We start from the raw sequence: 22,407 nt of genomic DNA on the forward strand, positions 1-22,407 counted from the left end.
GGACAACGCATATATATCTGCTCTTACAATAAATTTTTCTGGCACAGCCCTGTGCAATGCTGGCCGATAGATCTGTCAATTATGAAAGGAAGCAACTGTTTTTTTTTTTTGCAACAATTGGGATGATCATGGATGGGAGAAATTAGTAAATTCTTTAAATTGAAATGAATGGTTGTTAAAAGTTACTTTTTATGAGGAAGATTATTATTACGAGATTTTTAAAACATTTACATGGGACTTGAGATAACATTACTACCTATGCGCGAGGCTGCTTTTTATCTTATACAATAATACTCAGGCTCCGGCATCGCTGCGCCACGACCGGGCCAATCAACACGATACACCAGACCAGACCAGAGCAGACTGCAAACTAGCAACAACTTACTGCTACAGCTACACAATTCCTACTGCAGTCAACACTGCTCTCTGGTCAGAGATTCTCTTATACCTTGCATATCGCAGGCAGCGCATGAGCAATACATCAAAATTACATCTGCTCGGACCTCTTACATAACCCTCCACTGGGGGGGCAAAAATTTGGCAGCGATGGTGAGTCAACTGAACTTGTCATGAGCAACAAATTTTTCTATAATCTACTTAATTAACTAAGTTTACAGTCACAGCGTATATACATATATGTAAGTGCAGAACACGAAATGAAATAGAGTGCACATGTACTGTGTACAGAACATATCAAGAAATGACAAAATGTATACGCAATGAGTACAAAACATATTAACAAATGACATAAAGTGCACACGCACTGTATATATTTTTACCATTTTACAAGAACTAGGATACGCAATGAGTACAAAACATATTAACAATTGACATAAAGTGCACACGCACTGTATATATTTTTACCATTTTACAAGAACTACGAAAGGAAAGGGAAGGATTGCAACATGGTTGTAGCACAGTAGGTTGCACGTAGCTGCACTGAAAGCCCATATCTTTCTACAGAAGCACAACACCAAGTGAGACAATCTGAAGTTCTCTTCCCTGACGTGTTAATCAGTGTAGCCAAGACACTGAAATGTTGTATTAATATTCAATGTTATCATTTTGGTAGTATATTAGGCACACCAAACAGTGGGACCATAATAACATCTCCATCGTTCAAGGTGGTGGACAGAATGATGTGTCAACACCACATTCTTGTAGAATCCATACTCTTTCAACAACGTAGAATTAGTGCAAAATCCAAATATAGTGCTAATTACAGAATTTGGAACAAGTGTTATCGCTGGGATAAGGATAGCTGTGTGAATGCCGCCTTTCTCTCCGAGCAGGTGTCTGAGTTACTGCCACCCTTTTGGAACGACGCTTCTAACTGGCAGCTTCTTATGATCTTTTCCTCGGTAGCGTAAACTTGTTGTGTATGACAGTAGTAAACTGACGGAAAGAAATCGCAACGACAAGAAGCAATTGTGCAACTTAAACGAAAATTTTTTGGCGAACATCAACATCTGACAGATGATGTCTATTCAAATTTGGCGACAGTCGCATAAGAATGGAATCAGTAGCGACTTTATGAGGATGCTAATCACGTTTGTTTTAAATACACACTGTAGCGGTCGTGAGTGCTAGTTACCTTTGAGATTGGACGTGGTGAGTAGATGTTAAGTCAAGTATGCCTTTAAGGCAGCAAACACGCCATAGGCAACACCACGCTGAGTTTGAATGAGGTCATTAATAGGGCTATTAGAAGTTGGATGATCCCTCTGCGATACTGCAAAAAGACTTTTCAGGAATGTAGCCACTGTATATGACTGCTGGCAGCGACAGTCACGAGAAAGTACGGTCGCAAGAAGACCGAACTCCGGACACCCGTGTGGCATTACGAAGAGGAGAGACCATCGTGTTCAGCAGCAATTTGAGCAGAAATTGGCACCACAGTAACAGAACGAACTGTTACAAATCGGTTACTTCAAGGACAGATTCGAGCCAGACGCTCTCTAGCGTCCATTCCACTGACACCAAACCACCGTTATTTGCCAAGACTTCATTGCTGTCAAGCAACAGCTCATTGGAGAGGAGGATAGAGGTCTGTTGCGTTTTCTGATGAAAGCTGATTCTGCCTCGATGCCAGTGATGGTCGTGTGTAGATTAGAAGGAGGCCAGCTGAGGGCCTGCAACCACCCGTCTTCATGCTAAGTGCATCGAACTTCCACCTGGATTCATGGTCTGGCTTGAGATTTCATATGACAGAAGGAGCACTCTCGTGGCTATTCCAAGCACCCTAACTACGAATTTGTATGTCAGTCTGGTGATTCGATATGATGTACTGCCATTCAGGAACAACATTCCATGCGGTAGTTTCCAACAGGATAACGCTCGCTCATATGCTGCTGTTGTAACTGAACATCCTTGTACAGAGTGCCGACATGTTATACTGGCCTGTCCGATCACCAGATCTGTCTCCAACTTATTTTTTTTTTGTGTTGAGATTTCTTTCTGTCAGTGTATTTACTCCACTGTGTCGCTGGCAAATGTTAATGATGAACAAATACAAACGCAAAATAAAAGGAATAAATCGATGTATTTCACTGCTTATGACAATATTTGCCTCATCAATTGTTTGTAACTTCTAACTTAGAGCGTAATATTTACATCCATCTATTGTTGAAGAGAAGTCTAACGGGAAATACTAACATAAAATACAAAGAAGTAAATGAACGCGAAACGTATAGGTTAAAACTTAATGTTTGCTTATTACCTGGTATATCTCTAAGGTCACAATAACATTTAACTGTATTTTGATATTTTGACAACAAAAATGGCTCTGAGCACTATGGGACTCAACTTCTGAGGTCATCAGTCCTCTAGAACGTAGAACTACTTAAACCTAACATACCTAAGAACATCACACACTTCCGTGTCCGAGGCGGGATTCGAACCTGCGACCGTAGCGGTCGCGCGGTTCCAGACTGTAGCGCCTAGAATTGCTCGGCCACTGCGGCCGTCATTTTGATAACACTTCGTATTTCATGAAAGCACGTTGGGCAATAGTAGAAACAGGTAGATCACAATTCAAGGCAAAAATTACAAATACGTTTACGTTTCCGTTTCGGAAAGGAAAGCATATTCATTGAGAAAAGTTAACCCCTACGGCGGGCATACATAATGGACTAACTCAGTGATCACGGTTATTACCTGTGGCAGTGCTGTGTACGAATTATAGAGTTAACATGTACTTTAAAACAAATAAAATAGTACTTGTAATAAGGTAATATGAAAAGGGGGTCTCTTATTCCCGATTAGTAAATTAGCTTCATAAGAGAGAGTTTGAAGCTGTGGATCCATGATGCCCGTTTTCCTACATTAGGTAGAATTCTCATTTACGCTAAAACTTTCCAAGTTTGTAAGGAATGTCAGAAGCCGGTTAAAATACCTTTCTAAGGATAGTGTGTGATTAGTATATGTTCAGAAAAAGGGATGATGACTTGAGAAATATTATTCGAGCGCTGATCAACAGATAATGAGACCGGTATTTTCGTATAGCTTCCGTGACAGTTTCCTGTCTGTTCCATGAATATTCTAAAATAAAGGGATTTTACGTATAATATTCATAGGTTGCAAAACTCTCGTATCGGTAAGTTGGTAGTAGTGCTCTATTTTATAGGTGCTCTTTGTATTTCGCACACCAAACCACAAGGGTGAAGCGAGAGGAGCATTACGGCGTAATAAAAGTTGTTTTTCGTTTTAACCTTACAGCCACTGAAGACTACGCAAAGCTACTGAAAGCATACTGTGAAGATGCACGACCTCATGCAACTGTGTGGAAATCGCCAGGTTCTCCAACACCAAAAAAGGCGAAAGTTTTTCTATCTGCAGGAAAAGTGATGGTGATCACATTTCTACTGTCATGGGCTGATTTAGCAGCATGGAGACTAATGTTACAAGAGCATATTACACGGCAGTATTGACTAAACTGAGGAAAGACATTCCAAGGAAACGAGCAGAACTTTTCCGGAGCGGGTGGCGACTTCATCATGACAACGCACGGCCTCACGTCGCAAGTCAAGGCATGAGGTGTCTGGCTTAATGCAGTATTACCTGTGTACCACGTCCGCCTTGTAGCCGCGATGTTGCACACTGTGACATCTTTCACTACCATCACTAAAGGCAAAGGTTCGGGGAATTCGATTTGAGAATTCTGAAGCAGTTCTCAAGGAACAGACAAAAAATAGCCTACACCATATGACCGAGGACTGGCAGAAGCTATAAAAAGTGAATTAAAGTATGAGAGGACTACTTTGAATATGATCAAGTAAACACTGAACTGGAGAAATAAACATGTGTGAAAAAAAAATCAGTCTTAGTCTTTGATGATAACCCCTCATTTATGTGATACGGCAGTATCTATCTGCTTAGGCGGGTTCCGTCACATACCGACTGCCTCGTCCCCATGCTAGGGACAATGACCATACTTTGAGACAATGCTTCAAATCAAGATACAAGCACCGATACCATACTTAAATGTTCATTTCCTGCATCGGGTGGGATGACATTACTCTTACTCACATTTCAGAGTAATACTCTGAAGAGCCAAAGAAACTGGTACACCTGGCTAATATCGTGTAGGGCCCCCAAGCACGCAGAAGGACTCGACTAACTTCTGAAGTAGTGCTGGAGGGATTTTGAATCCTGCAGGGCTGTCCATAAATCCGTAAGAGTACGAGGGTTTGGAGATCTCCTCTGAACAACACGTTGCAAGGCGTCCCAGATATGCTCAATAATGTTCATGTCTAGCGATTTTGGTGGCCATTGGAAGTTTTTAAACTCAGAAGAGTGTTCCTGGAGGCACACTGTAGTAAATCTGGACGTGTGGGGTGTCACATGGTCCGGCTGGAATTGCCCAAGCCCGTCGGAATGCACAATGGTCATGAATTGATGTACGTGATCGAACAGAATGCATACGTACGTGTCAACTGTCAGAGTCGTATCTAGAAGTACCAGGGTTCCCTTATGACTCCATCTGCACACACACCACACCATTACAATGCCTCCACCAGCATGAACAGTCCGCTGCTGGCATGCGGGGTCCATGGATTTAAGAGTTTGTCTCAATATCTTTATACGTCCATCTGCTCAATACAATTTGAAACGAGGCTCTTCCGACAAGGTAGCATGTTTTTAGTCATCAACACACCACTGTCGGTGTTGACGGGCCCAGGCAAAGCGTAAAGCCTTATGGCGTGCTGTCATCAAGGGTACACAAGTCTGCCTTCGTCTCCCCAAAGTCCATGTTGATGATATTTTGTTGAACTGTTCGCACGCTGACACTTTTGATGGCCCAGCATTGAAACCTGCAGCAATTTGCGGAAGGTTTGCAGTTCTGTCACGTTGAACGGTTCTCTGCAGCTGTCGTTGGTCGCGTTCTTGCATTATCTTTTCCGGCAGCAGCGATGTAAGAGATTTGAAGTTTTACCGGATTTCTGATATTCACTGTACACTCTTGAAATGATCGTACTGGAAAATCACCACATCACCGCTATCTCGGAGATACTGTGTACTACCACTCGTACTCCGACGGTAATACCACGTTCAAAGTCACTTAAATCTTGATAACCTGCCATTGTAGCAGCAGTAACAGATCTAAGAACTGCGCCAGACACTTGTTGTCTTATATAGGCTTTGCCGACTGCAGCGCCGTATTCTGCCTCTTTACATATCTCTGTATTTGAATACGCATGCCTATACCAGTTTTTGGCGCTTCAGTGTCTGTCGAGTGCAGTGTGAAGGGAGACTGACCACATTGCTGTTGAATGGGCGCACTGCGGTCAGAGTGTGGCTATTACAATAGTATCTGTGCGCGATAGCAGAGCGTATGGCTGCGCTGCGCCGCCCCGGCGCAGACATATGTGTGCAATGAATCTGCCGCTCCGTGTTCGACCCCCGCAGCCTGTGTGACGGCTTGTTTACTGCTGCAGTAGGTTTGCTTGCGTGCCACACGGTGTCCGTGTTATCTGTCATCCTCGCTGCTCCTACTCTAGGAGGACCGTACAATATTAATTCTATTTACCTGCAATATCTGGTCAAGAGTATGCGGACACCTCCATGTAGTGCAGAACTGCCCTGTATATGACACGAGAGGCAGACCCACAAGTATAAAGGGATGCCGAGTGTACTCTGTTGACAGTGGAGGGGCAGTAACAATACAACAGGTTGGTCAGGAGAGTTCAGTGACTTCGATTGGATATCATCTGTGTAACAAATCCATCGGGGATATTTGAATCTTTCTAAAGCTGCCCAGTTCGAGTGATGGTAGTGAAACTGTGAAGTAGAAAGGCAAACGATCAACGGCAGCTAAAAGAAGGCTAAGCAGACCTCATGTAACTGACGGACACAGGAACGTCAAGCTTTTCGGAGGATGGTTGTAAAAAATCGCGTACGGCAAGCGGAAGGAATCACCCGAGAGTTCTAAAGCGCTACCAACAATCCAGCTAACACAGTGACTCTGTGCAGGAAGCTAAAAATGTACAATGATGGAGCGACTGATAATAAGCCACACATTTCTGCAGTCGATGCTAAGTGACGCCTGAGATGATTCACAGAGCGACGACATTAGACATGAGCTGACTGGAAACGTGTAACGAGTGATTTGGAGCAATGAAACATGCCGTAACCTATGGAAAAGCAGTGGACAGTTTAGGTTAGGCGAGCTCTTGGAGAATATTACTTGCCATCACGTGTTGTGCTAACAGTGAAGTAAGGAGGAGCTGGTCTTGTAATATGGTGGTGTTTTTCGTCGTTATCTCCTTACTGCGCTTAGTGAAACACTAACACGGAAAGATATAAACATGGTTTACAGTATTAGGTTCTGTGCACAGTAGAGGAAGAGCTGGGAGACAACCATTGTTTGAATCAGTATGACAATGCACACGTAATATAGCAGCATCTGTCATGCAATGGTTTACGGCCAATAACATCCCTGAAATGAGTTGCACTGCCGAGAGTACCGACATCAACACAGTGGATCACCTTTGGGATGAATTGGGAGAACGTCTACTTCGCTCTAGACCACAGTGTCCAATAGTTTCAGCTCCTCATTAAACCTTCACACACCTCATTGTAAATGTAGCCTAGCAGTGTTCAAGCCCTCATAAAGGCAGAGCTTGTAGAAACCCCATATCAATGTTCACTAATGCGTGTCTAGATACTTATGATTAGATAGCTTATATCGTAGGCTGTGTGTATGCTCTATAAATGCCTAGATAAAAGAAACGAATAATGGATGTTAGAACAGAGCATACACTTCAAAACTGTCGTAGTGTTCTTTGTTTACTCAAATCCTCAGCCACTTGCATCTTAACACGATCATTTAAGGTCACTACCGTAATAACATTGCTTGGGTGGGAAGACACTACAAGTGAAGGAACAACGAGCATATTCAGACATACTCGTAATGAGTGCCATTCACCAAAATCTTCACGGATGTTGACTAAGTTTCGATGCATGCCAAGTGAGCTGTAGGAACATTTACGTTATGACCCAAAGAAGGGGAAGAGAAGATGCTAACTTCGTGAGCCCGACGGCATCATTAGAGTCGGTGTAAGGTCACGTATTGCACAAGAATGAGGAGTGATATCATCAACAAGGGTACAGAGTCACCAGATTTTAGACTCCTCTAATGTCTGATTTGATATGGCAACGTAAGAGGTGACATGAGCTGAGTAGTTTACAGACCATGTTTCGCTATTGGCGATGGATGGCAAAGCAGATGTTGAATGCTCAAACTAATCGCTCTTCTGGCCGAGGTTAACGTCACGGGGGTACGTAAATCACCAGTTTGCTTATGTCCTCAATCGTTCAATAGCTGCAACTGGTGGCAATTATCTGAAGGTGCTCAGAGAAATTGAATCCTAACCACTGGTCTATTTTGGAATGGATCAACTAATACACTGGCGTGCGAACTCAACTCAAGAATGTCGTGATATTGTCCTCATAAATTTCTAAAGCTCCACGTTGCGGGGGCAACCGTACACAACGTAAATGTTGTTGTTGTTGCCTCGTGATGACTGGGTGTTATGTGATGTCCTTAGGTTAGTTAGGTTTAAGTAGTTCTAAGTTCTAGGGGACTGATGACCATAGATGTTAAGTCCCATAATGCTCAGAGCCATTTGAACCATTTTTTTGTTGTTGTTGTTGTGGTCTTCAGTGCAGAGACTTGTTTGATGCAGCTCTCCATCCGACTCTAGCCCTTGCAAGCTTCTTCATCTTCGAGTAACTACTGCAATCTACATCCCTCTGAATCTGCTTACTGTATTCATATCTTGGTCCGCCTCTACGATTTCCCTTGCCCCTTCCTGGTATCAGGGCAACGGATTTTTTATCTTCACAGAACTCTCTCAAGTTTCTGGTAATCACTGTTTGCGATTCCACTTAACTGCAAATTTAACATTGCTGACAGCGATCAGAACCTCTCGCATCCACTATGTATCGTAGGTTTTGATAGCTGTCACTGTGTTTACGCTTATCCCTTGATGTGGGTTTCGGCATTTATTTGCAGTCAAGATGGATGTGAACCTGTAGAGAAAGGTAGTGAAATCACGTCTACAATCATTTTCTGTCGGTTCCTCGTTCCAGCCCTTATCGAGCTGCAGAAAGGAGCCGGTCTGACACCCAGGCGCAAGGATTCCCTATACATAAGCATGACAGCAGCATACGTGCCAGTGGTCCATCGCCGACTCCCACTTCTCCTGATGCACAACGGAATCGCAGCTATAGATGACTGTCAAAGCCGCGAATTCTGCATTCCAGTTGGCATGCAGCACAGGAATGTGACATATTGAAGAGAGGAGGTTTATTAGTCCTAGGCTTTTAAAATTTAATTCAACCTGTCAATCTGAGGGAAATTTTGGGAGCTTTCTCACGTTCATCTAATCCTATATTGGTCCTAGGCCACACTTCACCTAACCAGCCAAAAAAAAATTTAGCTTCCGAAACACATTTTGTTCAGTTTCAGTTATACCAGTTGACATTAAAAAATTTAAATCATCAAAGTAATACAATAAGTCCATTTACGTGAGCAACTGCGAAATTTCAGATAGGCCCCTAAGCTTATGCACTACGTAATCTAACTTAAAATAACTTACAATAAGGACAACACACACATACCCGAGGGAGGACTCGAACCTCCGACGGAGGGAGCCGCCCCGCCCGGGACAAGACGCCTCAAGCTGCGCGGCTACCCCGCGCGGCCTTTGATGTGGACGACGGTTCAATCCCGCGTCCGGCCATCCTGATTTAGGTTTTCCGTGATTTCCCTAAGTCGCTCCAGGCAAATGCCGGGATGGTTCCTCTGAAAGGGCACGGCCGACTTCCTTCCCCATCCTTCCCTAATCCGATGAGACCGATGACCAATCTGTCTGGTCTTCCCCAAACCAACCATCCAACCTTTGATGTGGGGTTTCGTCGATATCCACTTGGTTTTTAACTTTCACTGTGGCGTTCTTCTCCTATTTCGGATTTTTAATATTCATCTTTAGTGCAAAATTATGAAACTGTAATAAATTTGTTTTTCTAAACCTTTTTTAGCTTTATTTCATGACTAATTAGATACCCTGCATGTAATCAATAGAGGATCTAAGTTCAGATATCGACTAAGTCGATAATTACCAATCTTTTCAGACAGAATAAGTTCTGTGTATTACTGGCAAATTTAGTTCTTATAACATGATACCTTTTTAAACTCACAGAATCAGTTACATCAAAACTGGGAAGTTTTGAATTTTTTCCCCTCTTGGAAAAAGTTCGGCTGACGTCCATGCATGGAAGATGAAAGTGACTAACGAAGTAACCACTTCAATGCAGATGTAAAGGATAATTTTTTATGCACACAATGTTTCTCTGTTGTGTTCACTTTCGATACCGGATAGTTCCACGAGAAACTGCATCCATTCTCTGGCTGTCCGCAGTGCCAGAATACCGAGAAAAACGTCAATAGGCGGTGTGATCAGAAGAGTAAATTCAAGTTTATTTTCATAGAACGGCAAGTAAAATGTCCAGGAATTTTATTTAAGAACATGTTGCAATCCAATGGTTTAGGATTTCCCAAATTTCTCCTATATGATGCCTATACCTAAGCCACTCATTCCTGCTCTGTTTTTGGCTCAGCCAAACTGCTTTAGGCGCAACAGTAAGAAGAGCAGAATCTGCACTCGCCTATCATTGGTGCTTGTGGGCAACATGTAAAAATTTGGATACTACTATGGAGGTGACTGGAGGGAATTAAGTAACAGATACCGGTCACCTGTACGTTGCCTTTTTCTTTCGGTTCCATAATCGCAGCGAAAAAATTAATTAAGAAAGGAAATGGAAACGGAAAGCAGATTATTAAGCAGATTCAGGTTACATTTTCATACGTTTGAAACAATATAGTGGTCATATTCTACCAAGATGAAATTAATTTTACTGTATATGCGCGTGTGCAATGTGAATATCATTTATTGATATTTCCATTGTCTGTTAATACTTAATTTTATTTCGATTTATTAACTGGAACTCAAATTACGTTACGAAGAGCTTATTCGTGCAAATAACCCACAAATTTACTTCACATGTAACAGACAATTGTGTTGCTGTATTATTTTTACACACATGAACTGTACTGTATTGGTATTAGACATGGATATCATCTACAACGACAGTTAATATCAAGGGCGCGTTGTGAGTTCCGTGATCCCGTGTTGCTGACAGAGACGCCACACAAAATGGCCACTAATAACCGAATTTCGTAATGTAATATTTATGACTAGGTTTGGACCGTCAATATGCAACTTAATAACGATGATACATAATTTGCCAGCTGCCTATCGCCTCATTTTATCAAGACATCGTCGTTCGCTTCGACAAAACACATATTAATTCTCATTTGTATGCAGCACTTTCAGCTTAGATAATCTCATACTCACATATGTCAATGTCATAAACCGTTCTGTCCTAGGTATCATATGTTCAATACATATGCGTTATTCCAAAATGAATACTCATTCCGCAGTGGAATTTGTGCTGATATGAAGCTTCCTGGGAGGTTAAAGCTGTGTGCCGGACCGGATTCGAATCTCCGACCTTTTCCTTTCGCAGGGAAGTGCTCTACCGACTGAGCCAACAAGGGCAATCCACAACCTTACGTCACAGCTTTACTTCCACCAGTACTGTATCTCTTGCATTCCAAACTTCTCAGAAGTTATCCCGAATACCGTGCGAGACTATCACTCCTGATATAAAGGATACTGCGGAGATAGGCTTAGCCACAACCTGGAGGATTGTTTCCAAATTGAACGGCTGTAGTTAACTCATGTCCCTGTGATATCCATTCATCCAAGAGTGCTTCTCCCGCAAGGCATGCACGGTAACTTAAGTGAAGTATGGAAGGTACAGTATGAGGCACTGGCGGAAGTAAAGCGGCGAGGGCGGGTAGTGTGAGTCGTGCTCAGTTGGTAATGCACATGACCATGAAAGGCAAAGGTAAAATGTTCGAGTCCCAGTTCAGCATACACTTTTAATTTCCCAGAAAGTTTTATATGTATTATTTCCTGCAGTGTATACTGATATCGCTCGCAACTCTTGGCATACTACTTACTGGTGAAGCTGTTATCCTACTTCTACCACTAAAGGCAATTTTCCACACAGGAGATAAATTGCACGCACACTCGTCCACCAGGTTAACAAACACTGAGGGGCAAAACAACTCGCAACACCAAAAAATAATTGATGTAGAGTAATGAAATATCTGGAACAAATTTGTCTAGATAACATATTTAAATGAGTAACGTTGCAAGATCACAGCTTAATGTAAGCGCGAGCTAAGCAATTGCAAATATTAATGCTGCACATTACTAACCGATGTAACTGCAAGAACGTTAGATACAACCATGCAAACGGGAATGCGTTGTTTCCAGCATGAGATTTTCGCTCTGCAGTGGAGTGTGCGCTGATATGAAACTTCCTGGCACATCAAAACTGTGTACCGTACCGAGACTCAAACTCGGGACCTTCGCCTTTCGCGGGCAAGTGGTATACCGTCTGAGCAACCCAAGCACGACTCACGCCCCGCCCTCACAGCTTTACTTCTGCCATTATCTCTTCTCCTACCTTCCAAACTTTACAGAAGCTCCCCTGCGAACCTTGAAGGACTAGCACTGCTGAATGAAAGGATACTGCGGAGACATGGCTTAGCCTGGGGGATGTGCGTTGTGTTGTACAGATAACGCTGTCAGTTTTTAGGATGGAATTCCATGACTGTTGCACTTTGTCGGTTAATACACAGAAGGTTTGTGGATGAGGCAGTAGTTGTCGTCCGACGATGTCCCTACATGTGCTCGAGTGGAGTCAGATATGGTGACTGAGCAGGCCAAGGCAGCATGCCGACACTCTGTAAAACATGGTGGGTTACAACAGCTGTATGTGGGAGAGGGTTACCCAGTTGGAAAACACTCCATGGAATGAAACTTCCTGGCAGATTAAAACTGTGTGCCCGACCGAGACTCGAACTCCGGACCTTTGCCTTTCGCGGGCAAGTGCTCGGAGAGCTTCTGTAAAGTTTGGAAGGTAGGAGAAGAGATACTGGCAGACGTAAAGCTGTGAGTACCGGGCGTGAGTCGTGCTTCGGTAGCTCAGACGGTAGAGCACTTGCCCGCGAAAGGCAAAGGTCCCGAGTTCGAGTATCGGTCGGGCACACAGTTTTAATCTGCCAGGAAGTTTCATATCAGCGCACACTCCGCTGCAGAGTGAAAATTTCATTCTGGACTCCATGGAATGTTGTTTGTGCATGGCAGCGCAACAAGTGGTATCGCCACATTGGTGTATAAACACGCATTCAGGGTGCTTGGGATAACCATGAGAGAGCTCCTGTTGTCATAGAAAATCACACTGCAGGACCTAACTCCTGGTGTAGGTCCGGTGTGTCTGGCATGCAGACAGGTTGCTTGCCGGCCCTCAACAACCCACCATCTAAACAGCACACGGCCATCACTGGCAAAGAGGCAGGAGCAGCCTACGTCAGAAAACACAACACACCTCCACCCTGGCCTCCAATACGAGGGGCGTTTGAAAAGACCGTGCAAAGTCCGAGAGATGGCACCTCCATCGCGTACCGAGGTCATGTTTAGTTAGTAGCATCTTTGGAAACAACGCACACCAAGTTCCAGCCATATTGGTCTATTTCTTTGTGTTTGACATTCGTGTGAATCAAGAAAGTAGAGTGATTGTCAAAAAATGGACCAAAAAGAATTTCGTGTGATGATTAAACGTTACTTTACGAAAGGCAAAACGCCTCAGGAGTCTAAAGAGAGTCCGCAGCTCGTGGTCGTGCGGTAGTGTTCTCGCTTCCCGTGTCCGGGTTCCCGGGTTCGATTCCCGGCGGGATTTTCTCTGCCTCGTGATGACTGGGTGTTGTGTGATGTCCTTAGGTTAGTTAGGTTTAAGTAGTTCTAAGTTCTAGGGGACTGATGACCATAGATGTTAAGTCCCATAGTGCTCAGAGCCAGAGAGTCTAAAGAGAAGCTTGATTAACATTATGGTGACTCTGCACCTTCGATTAGAATAGTTTATAAGTGGTTTCAAAATTTTCGGAGTGGCCATATGGGCACAAGTGATGCTGAACTTTCTGGACGCCCTATGGAGGTTACGACTACAGAAATAATTGATAAAATTCATGATATGGTGATAGTTGACAGAAGAGTTAAGGTACGTGAGATTGCTAGTGCTGTGGACATCTCGAATGAACGGGTAGATAATATTTTGCCTAAGCATTTGGACATGAGAAAGCTATCCGCAAGATGGGTTCCGCGATTGCTCACGCTTCACCAAAAACGGAATCGTGTGAAGTGTTCCAAGGATGGTTTGCAGCTGTTTAGGAAGAACCTGCAGAACTTAAAGCGTCGTTTTGTCACTGTGGATGAAACATGGATACATAACTATACTCCTGAGACCAAACAAGAATCTAAACAATGGGTTACCAAAGGACGCCGGTCGGGGTGGCCGAGCGGTTCTAGGCGCTACAGTCTGGAACCGCGCGACCGCTACGGCCGCAGGTTCGAATCCTGCCACGAGCATGGACGTGTGTGATGTACTTGGGTTAGTTAGGTTTAAGTAGTTCTAAGTTCTAGGGGAATGATGACCAATGAAGTTGAGTCCCATAGTGCTCAGAGCCATTTGAACCATTTATTACCAAGGGACAATCTGCACCAAAAAAGGCGAGGACCATTCCTTCGGCCAAAGAGGTTATGGCAACTGTCTTTCGGGGTTCACAAGGGATAATGGGATAATCCTCATAAACTATCTGGAAAAGGGTAAAACTATTACAGGTGCATATAATTCATCGTTATTGGAATGTTTGTAAACCGAGCTGCAAAAAAATAAATAAATAAATAAGAAATAAATAAAAAGAACGCCCGCCATTGGACGCAAAAATGTCCTTTTCCATCACGACAATGCACCAGCACACACCTCAGCAGTTGTGGTCGCAAAATTATTGGAAATAGGTTTCCAACTCGTTTCACATCCCCCCTATTCTCCAGACTAGGCTCCCTCGGACTGCTATTTGTTCTCCAATTTGAAGAAATGACTGGTGGGATTAAGATTTTATTCAAACGAGGAGGTGATTGCATCAACTAATAGCTATTTTGCAGACTTGGACAATTCCTATTATTCGAAAGGGATCAACAAATTAGGACAGCGTTGGACGAATTGTATGAGTCTAAAATGAGACTATGTCGAAAAATAAAAACGGTTTACCCCAAACGCGTAAGTAGTTTTTTATTTTTGCACGGACTTTTCAAACGCCCCTCGTAAGTTCTCACTTGACTCGACTAAGATCGCAATAGGCGGTGATTCGTGCTCAATGAAATGCACACTATAGGGCGTCTGGTTGGGAACTGTCCTTGAAGTGACAGATTTACAACAGTTCGTTGTTTCACTGTGGTGCCAACTGCTTCTCAAATTGCTGCTGCAGATTATGTAGGATGCACCAGAGACAAGCGCAGAACACAAAGTAGTGCCACATGGTCGTCTGGAAATCGGTCTTCTTGCGACTACACATTCTCGTGACCACCGCTGCCAGCTGTCATGTACAGTGGCTACTTTCCTGTCAAGTGTCTCTCCTATATCGGAGAATGAGCTTTCAGCTTCTCCTAGGTCTATTGCACGACCTTGTTCAAACTCAGTGTAGTGTTGATGATGGCATCCTTTTCACCTTAAAGGGATTCTTGACTAACATCAACTCATCACGTAAATCTCAAAGGTAAATAACACTCACGACAGATAAATCGTACATTTAAAGCAAACCTTATTTGCATCCTCATAGTGGCGCAACTAGCGCCATTCTTATGCGATTAGTACGAAACGTGAATAGACGTCATCTTTCAAACATAGAAACACGAGTACTTAACTTTCGTTTATGGCGAACAGTTCTTTGATGTTGCGATTTCTTCCGTCAGTTTATTTAATAGTATGTAGAGACTTTTTTGGTCTCTACTGTGGCATTTTGAGTGTGATAGTTTTCTTGTATTGGGCTGTTTACTGAGCTTTGTTATTATTTTGGTATAATGGTTTGCGCTATGTTTGTGAGCTATGATTATATTATTTTAAATTTTGTGCAAATGTCTACTGACCTATGTCAGGCGCCCAAGTTTGGATTCGTTCTTCATACCCTAGGTTAAAGCTCTTGCTTCTCATTTCTACATAACCACATTGATGCTTTGGTATTTGAGCAGATTTGTGCCCTATTTGTGGTATTAGTCTCTCTTGGGTATGAGTTGTTTAAATATGTTTTAAGAATATTTTTTACTTTATGCGCTCGATAGTGGCCTTATTTCTTTAAATTTTTTGTAACTTTCTGTGTTATTTTGTGTGTCAATGTCACTGTATATCAAGTCCTTTATTGGTCGTGTGTGAGAATCACGGTAAAATCACGTCTTCTGCGTTCTACTCTTTGCCCCAGAACGGAAAAGAGGATCCACGATGTGGCACCCATGCAAATGTTTGCATGAACACCCGTGGATACACTAAGTCCAATTGATTCATAAGGACTTAAGGATTAGATGTAAGATGGATTTCGTCTATTGATGGACCATCGAAAGCATAGTCACATAGTTCTTGCCTTTGTGTCTTCTTACATGTACCTCTTTTCGTAGCCAGTCCTTGTATTATGCCTTTATATATATTATTCCTGTAATTGATGCACGGTAATTCAGTGCTGTCAGCTAGCGCAGCAGAGGTTTTCTTTACTTCATTACAACAAGCTCGATTGTGTGATTCCACATAGACAAAGATAAAAGAGGTTTTCGTGAGAGCACTTAAATATTAAGCTTGACAAATAATGCCATTCCTCGAAAAATAGGGTCCTTTGTGTGCACTTCCCATATGGCATTCCTCTCACATTTAATCGCGCATGTTTCCTCACTTCACTTTAATGCAAATTTCACGAAAATACTTGCTGGCTGCAGATTTAAAAGCCTGAAAAATACCCTCAGAGGTACGATAGTTCTTAAAATAAATTACAAAGTATCATAAGAGAGTAACTACCCGACGATCTAAGTGTTTTGAAAGCCTCAAGCTATTTTATAAGGAATAATAATCAAAGGTATGGTAAGTGCATCTAATAGAGGAAAACTCGATTTTCTAATGACATAATAATAATGAAGTCTCATATACAACGGCACCTGTGTTGTAGTGAGTCGGCTAAAATTACAGCTCATTTGGCAGATTAATCCGTAGCGAATTCCCAACACATCGGCAATTTCAATATCTGCATGGATTAACTGAATCACGCGATACATACAACTGTGCAGCTGTCGTTCGCATGGAGCTTTGGAGATTATATTCGTCGTGTGCTCCATGAGACACGTACAGCTAGATTAATTAACTGAGGTGTATGGAATGTGCGGATTCATAAAAGATTTTTGCTTGATGAGTATCCACGTAGAAGGTATATTGCGCGCACAGATAAAGAAAGAAAGTGCTTTTCGCACAGTCGCGAATAATTTTGACTCGCATAAGTAATTATATAAGAATGTAAGGCATGTAACGGCTCATAAATCAGAAATATCTTACAGTAATGTGAAAAAAATACCTGTTTTCGGAAGTATTCGGTCTTTGTATTTCGAGAAACTTTGTCTGTTCCTCAATTTATAATTGTGCCCCGTCTAGCAGCCAGTACTTTGTCATTAAACAGTTAACTTTAGTCATACGTCGCCTATTTCATCTACTTAGTTGTCCTACCTATTCATAAGTTGGGTACTGTCGGTGATAAACACGTCTTACTGATTTTGGTACCGAAACAAGATGCAGAGCCGTGTTTCAGGGACACTTCACTTGCGTGTATACGTTCTTGCAGCGTACCTATATTTTTGAATATGTGACGACGAGTTCCCACTTCGAAGACATGCACAACGAAGGGAATGCCATAAACACTTGACTACGCTCGTCTCAGGAGAAAGAAATCGAAGAAAGGAAAGTTGGCAGTGTTTTATCTGCAGTAGTTTTCTTCGCGTGACATAAAACAATAACTACTATCACTCAATGGACAAAATCTTGTCGGCTCTCCAGTCTGCTCTTCCTTCATCCTTCATCAAAGTTACTGATTCTCGCCTATATTCAGACATAGTTTTAGGCACGAGAACGAATCTGAACTGCCTTTCACCAGCCGGAGTGGCCGAGCGGTTCTAGGCGCTACAGTCTGGAACCGCGCGACCGCTACGGTCGCAGGTTCGAATCCTCCCTCGGGTATGGATGTGTGTGATGTCCTTAGGTTAGTCAGGTTTAAGTAGTTCTAAGTTCTAGGGAACTGATGGCCTCAGATGTTAAGTCCCATAGTGCTCAGAGCCATTTGAACCATTTTGAACTGCCTCCATGAGGCAATCTTCCTTTAAGAGTTCTCTAAAATAATCGTGGATATATTACTGATTTCGTAACGACGAGGAACAATCGGTAAATTTCGGACCCTCGTGAAGACGACCACAGCTGCCATAACTCAAGTTCCTAAGACGTTCCGTGAATTGAATCAGAAAACAAACAACTATAGGAAGAAAATATTCTTTATTTACCTGCGATGTAATATTCACTGGTTACAGTACTCTACTGTTAACTGCTAAAAAGCTTCAGGAAACCACCACTGAAAATTTGTTTGGAATCGATCGAAGCACCGATATCACACGGTCTCAAAAGACTTTAGAACTATTGATCAGACTGGATAGTGCCGTGAAAAGGGTTATAAAGTATACATCGTCTGACAATAAAAGTGAAGCATCGAGAAGGGAGCGATAAAAATTACGCAACCAGATGGGGAGGGGGAAACTAAATGAAACTTCACGATTTAAGAGGGTATGTGATGTGATTAGACTGACTACAAAATCGAGTCAAAGTTGCGAAGAACTTGGTGGTATCAGCCCACTTATCAGTATGAGGGTGCACACCGTGTGGCATGTACTCATGCACTGATTCGGTTGGAAAGGTCGTCGTAAAACAGTTGTATCCTCTCCCGAGACAAGCTGCCCAACAACTACTGTAACTGGTTCTTGATATCCTGGATACTGCAACTGGAACCGCACTGACGTCGAAGTGGTCCCACACATGTTCTACTGGGGCAGATCTTTCTAGCCACGGGAATACCTCTACGTCACGCTGATAGTTCATAGACATAAGTGTGACACGCGGAGGACGATTGTCCTGTTGAAAGATGGCACAGTGATGATTTCGCATGAGAGGTAACACATGAGGACGCAGGAAGTCGGTGCCAAACAATCGTGTTGTTAGAGTTCCGCCATTATTACTAACTGTGATCTGAAGTCACACCAAATGGCTCGCCACACCATGAAAAAACGTGCAACGCCGCAGTGCCTCTCCGAAACATCGGACGAATGGCAGCTCTCTCCAGGTTCCTGCCATACTCGCATATGATGATCATTCTACATCTACATATATACTCCGCCAGCCACCAAACTGTCATCGCGAGAGGGAAAAACTACTGTCTGAATGCCTCAGTAAGAGCTCTGATTTCCGTTATCTTTGAATGATGATCACTGCGCGATTTGAAAGGTGGTGGTAATAATATATGCTCCACATCCTAGGCGAAGATCAGATTTCGGAATTTTGTGAGCAGCCACTTCCGTTTAGCGCGCCGTCTATTTGCAAGTGTGCCTCACTTCAAACTTTCAATGAAATTTGTAACGCTCTCGCGATGGCTAAGTGTACCAGTCACGAATCTTGCCGCTCTTCTTTGGACCTTCTCAGTCACTAGAATCAGGCCCAACTGGTAAGGGTCCCATAAAGACGAACAATACTCAAAGACCGGACGAACTAACGTACTGTAAGCTATTTCCTTTCTTGAAGGACTGCGTCGCTTCAGGATTCTACCAATAAACTGCAATCTACAGTTCTCTTTGCCCGTTACTTGTGTTGAAACGTCCCCTTTTTGAACAATTTTACTCGACTGTGCTTAAACTGACACACAATATTTTTTAGCGCAACGCAATCTGACTTTAAATAATCTCTACAAGAGAATGGCCCTGACTAACATTAACCTGTACTTTTCACAAATCACTTACCTCACAAAAATCTTGGTTACTCCCACTACTGCAATACAGCGAGCGCCACTACTGCCAGCCAAATAAAAGATTCACACTATGGAAGGCACTAGCTACTGATAGGGATAGTTAGCAAATGAAAGATATTAATAGAGAACAAACAATGTATTTACCTTGATATCATATATATATATATATATATATATATATATATATATATATATATATATATATATATATAGCAGTTTATGACAAATTTCAAAACTCCGCCATCTCTCTCCCCACATCCACCACTGCTGGCGGCTCACCTCCAACTGCGCAACGCTACGCGCTGTTCACAGCCAGCTGCCTAACACTACAATGGTTGAGTATTACAACAATGCAAAGCAACCACAGACTGCACACAGCACAGCCAGTGATTTTTTATACAGAGGTGGCGTTACCAATTAAAAAACCTAAACAGCCTACTTACATAGCCCCCATGCTCCCCACAAAAAATTTTACAAATTGGTTTGGGCAGTGGCCAATACAGATTTGAAAAAAATTTTCATAATTACAATAACAAAGAAATCAAATGCACACACTTATTGATACAATGTTGGTCAAAAGCTAAAATCTTCTCACAGTCCATAAAGACAGTCCTAATCGTTCATCACAGTGAAATAACAGTGTTTTTTTCTCAAAGTCTGAGCAGTAGAAGAAAATGCACACGAAAGTAGTGGATTTCCATGCAGTCTTGAAGAAGTAGTGTTGTCCTTCCAACGGAAAGACAGTGCTGACTTTTGACATGCTGACAGGTAATGGGCCACAACAGAGCAAACCCACAGCGGAGTCAGTCGAAGTTTTGAAGAGTATTGGTGGGTAGGTCATCACAGAGCAGACCTACTGTAGTCCTGGTAGAGATTACGGTATTGGTGGGCCACCAGAGGTGCAGACCCAGTGCAGTCCTTGTAGAAATAATGGTATTGATGGATCATCAAAGATGCAGACCCACTGTAGTCCTTGTAGAGATAATGGTACTGGTGGGTCATCAAAGATGCAGACCCACTGTAGTCCTTGTAGAGATGGCCAGCAGCCATCTGTTGTGACTGTGCAGGTGCACAATCAACATTGAAGAGTCTTGCGGCTAATATAGCAAGTCCGTAACCACCACTTGTGCACTCACAAAGTTTTTGAAATTGTCCTTAGAACCAGCAATGCTGTTATCCAGTCGCTTGCTGAATCATTAACACACGTGCAAACACTATCAGTCCCTACTTCTCACATATTGTCCATATACTATGACCAACAGAAATGTGTGCAGTGAAATGAATGCTTACAAGTTACTTAGTTTGATAAACTGGTGTCAATTACAATTTTATAACATGAGAATACAATTACAAAGGTACAAAATACATCATTAAAAACATAATAATACAGATAACATTTGTAGTAATATGGGCTTTACAAAAGAATATAAATAACATATACATCAGTGTCACAGGAATTATGACATAAGTACATACATGAAAGATCAGAATAACTTTTGGAATATCAACTTCACACATGTGAGCAACAAACCAGAATAAATAATGTCTAAACATCTTTACAAAGAAAATAACATATCAGAAAAATTCTACAACATAACTCTTATTAGCTAAACACATTAAGACAGGAAAAACACAAATACACATAGTGTAATAACACAAAAATACACGACAGGGTTTGTTTTCAGTGTGATATTTGGTGCTGCAGTCCAACCCAAAACTTCATTCCATAGATCTTTCGTCTTATTTCCACATTTGTTTCCACCAAAAAAAAAACCTATTCAAGCATGCTTTCTATATATATATGTTCACATATTTCTTACCTCATTATTTATTTTCCATTATCTTTCTTCATCATTTATTTCCAAGAAAATCCTACCTAAACCTGTTGTTCCTAAACACTACTTTTTTTTTGGTTCATATCCTCTTTCAAAATACTGTTTTGGCCAAACCATTTTCTTATAGATTTTCAATGTATTTCTTCCAATTCATCATAACTTGTTCTCTTATATAGTCTACCCCCTCTTAAGCTAACTTAAATCTACTGAGCTCAGATGCTAAACTAAGGAACGAGGCAATGCAACAGCACAAAACAATTAACACAATCAGCAATGATAAAAAATACAAAAAGCAAAGCAACCAGCATAAATTACAACTAATATAAGGCAATGAGCAGCAAACAAGAAAAATAAATCAGTAGTAAAGCTGGCTTAACAGAGTAACACAAATTAAAATTCAGTAGCACTATGCCTGGCAAACAGCAGAAGCAATAAATTATATCTAAACATGACAAAGCGCAAGCTAGTACACTAAAGACAACAATGCAGATAAGGGAAATGTCTATTCACATCTTAATGTCTATGTAATTAAAGTGGTGCACCACAACAACTTATTGTAAAAAAATATTACCATGTACTTGAAAAGAATATTATGTATGCATTTACTGTTACTAGTCCCTTCTTATTGTTCTTTCCTTTCCGAGTTCTCCTTTTTTGAAGAATGTGGATCACAAAATTATTATTTAATAGATCTGTTGACAGAAAGTGTTCACATTAGCAAATGCATTTAATTTTTTTTTATGAAACCAATGCTGCAAGACAGCTGGAAACCAGATATCAAATGAAATAAGCAACTATGTACAAAGTAAAGCATAAAATGATCATTCAGTAGTCATGAGGCATTTCATAAGTTGGTAGAAATTCTCTCAATTCTCGTAGATAGACACTTGTCCCAATCAGGTGTGCAGATGTAAGAATGTTTCCAAGTTATTATTAGCGTGTCGTATTTACGATGCTTTCTACAATGGAACGTCAATAGCGAGGATAATGGCCTCCCTTTTTTTTTCTACC

The sequence above is a fragment of the Schistocerca nitens genome, chromosome 5, assembly GCF_023898315.1.
Source record: "Schistocerca nitens isolate TAMUIC-IGC-003100 chromosome 5, iqSchNite1.1, whole genome shotgun sequence".
NCBI lineage: Eukaryota > Metazoa > Arthropoda > Insecta > Orthoptera > Acrididae > Schistocerca > Schistocerca nitens.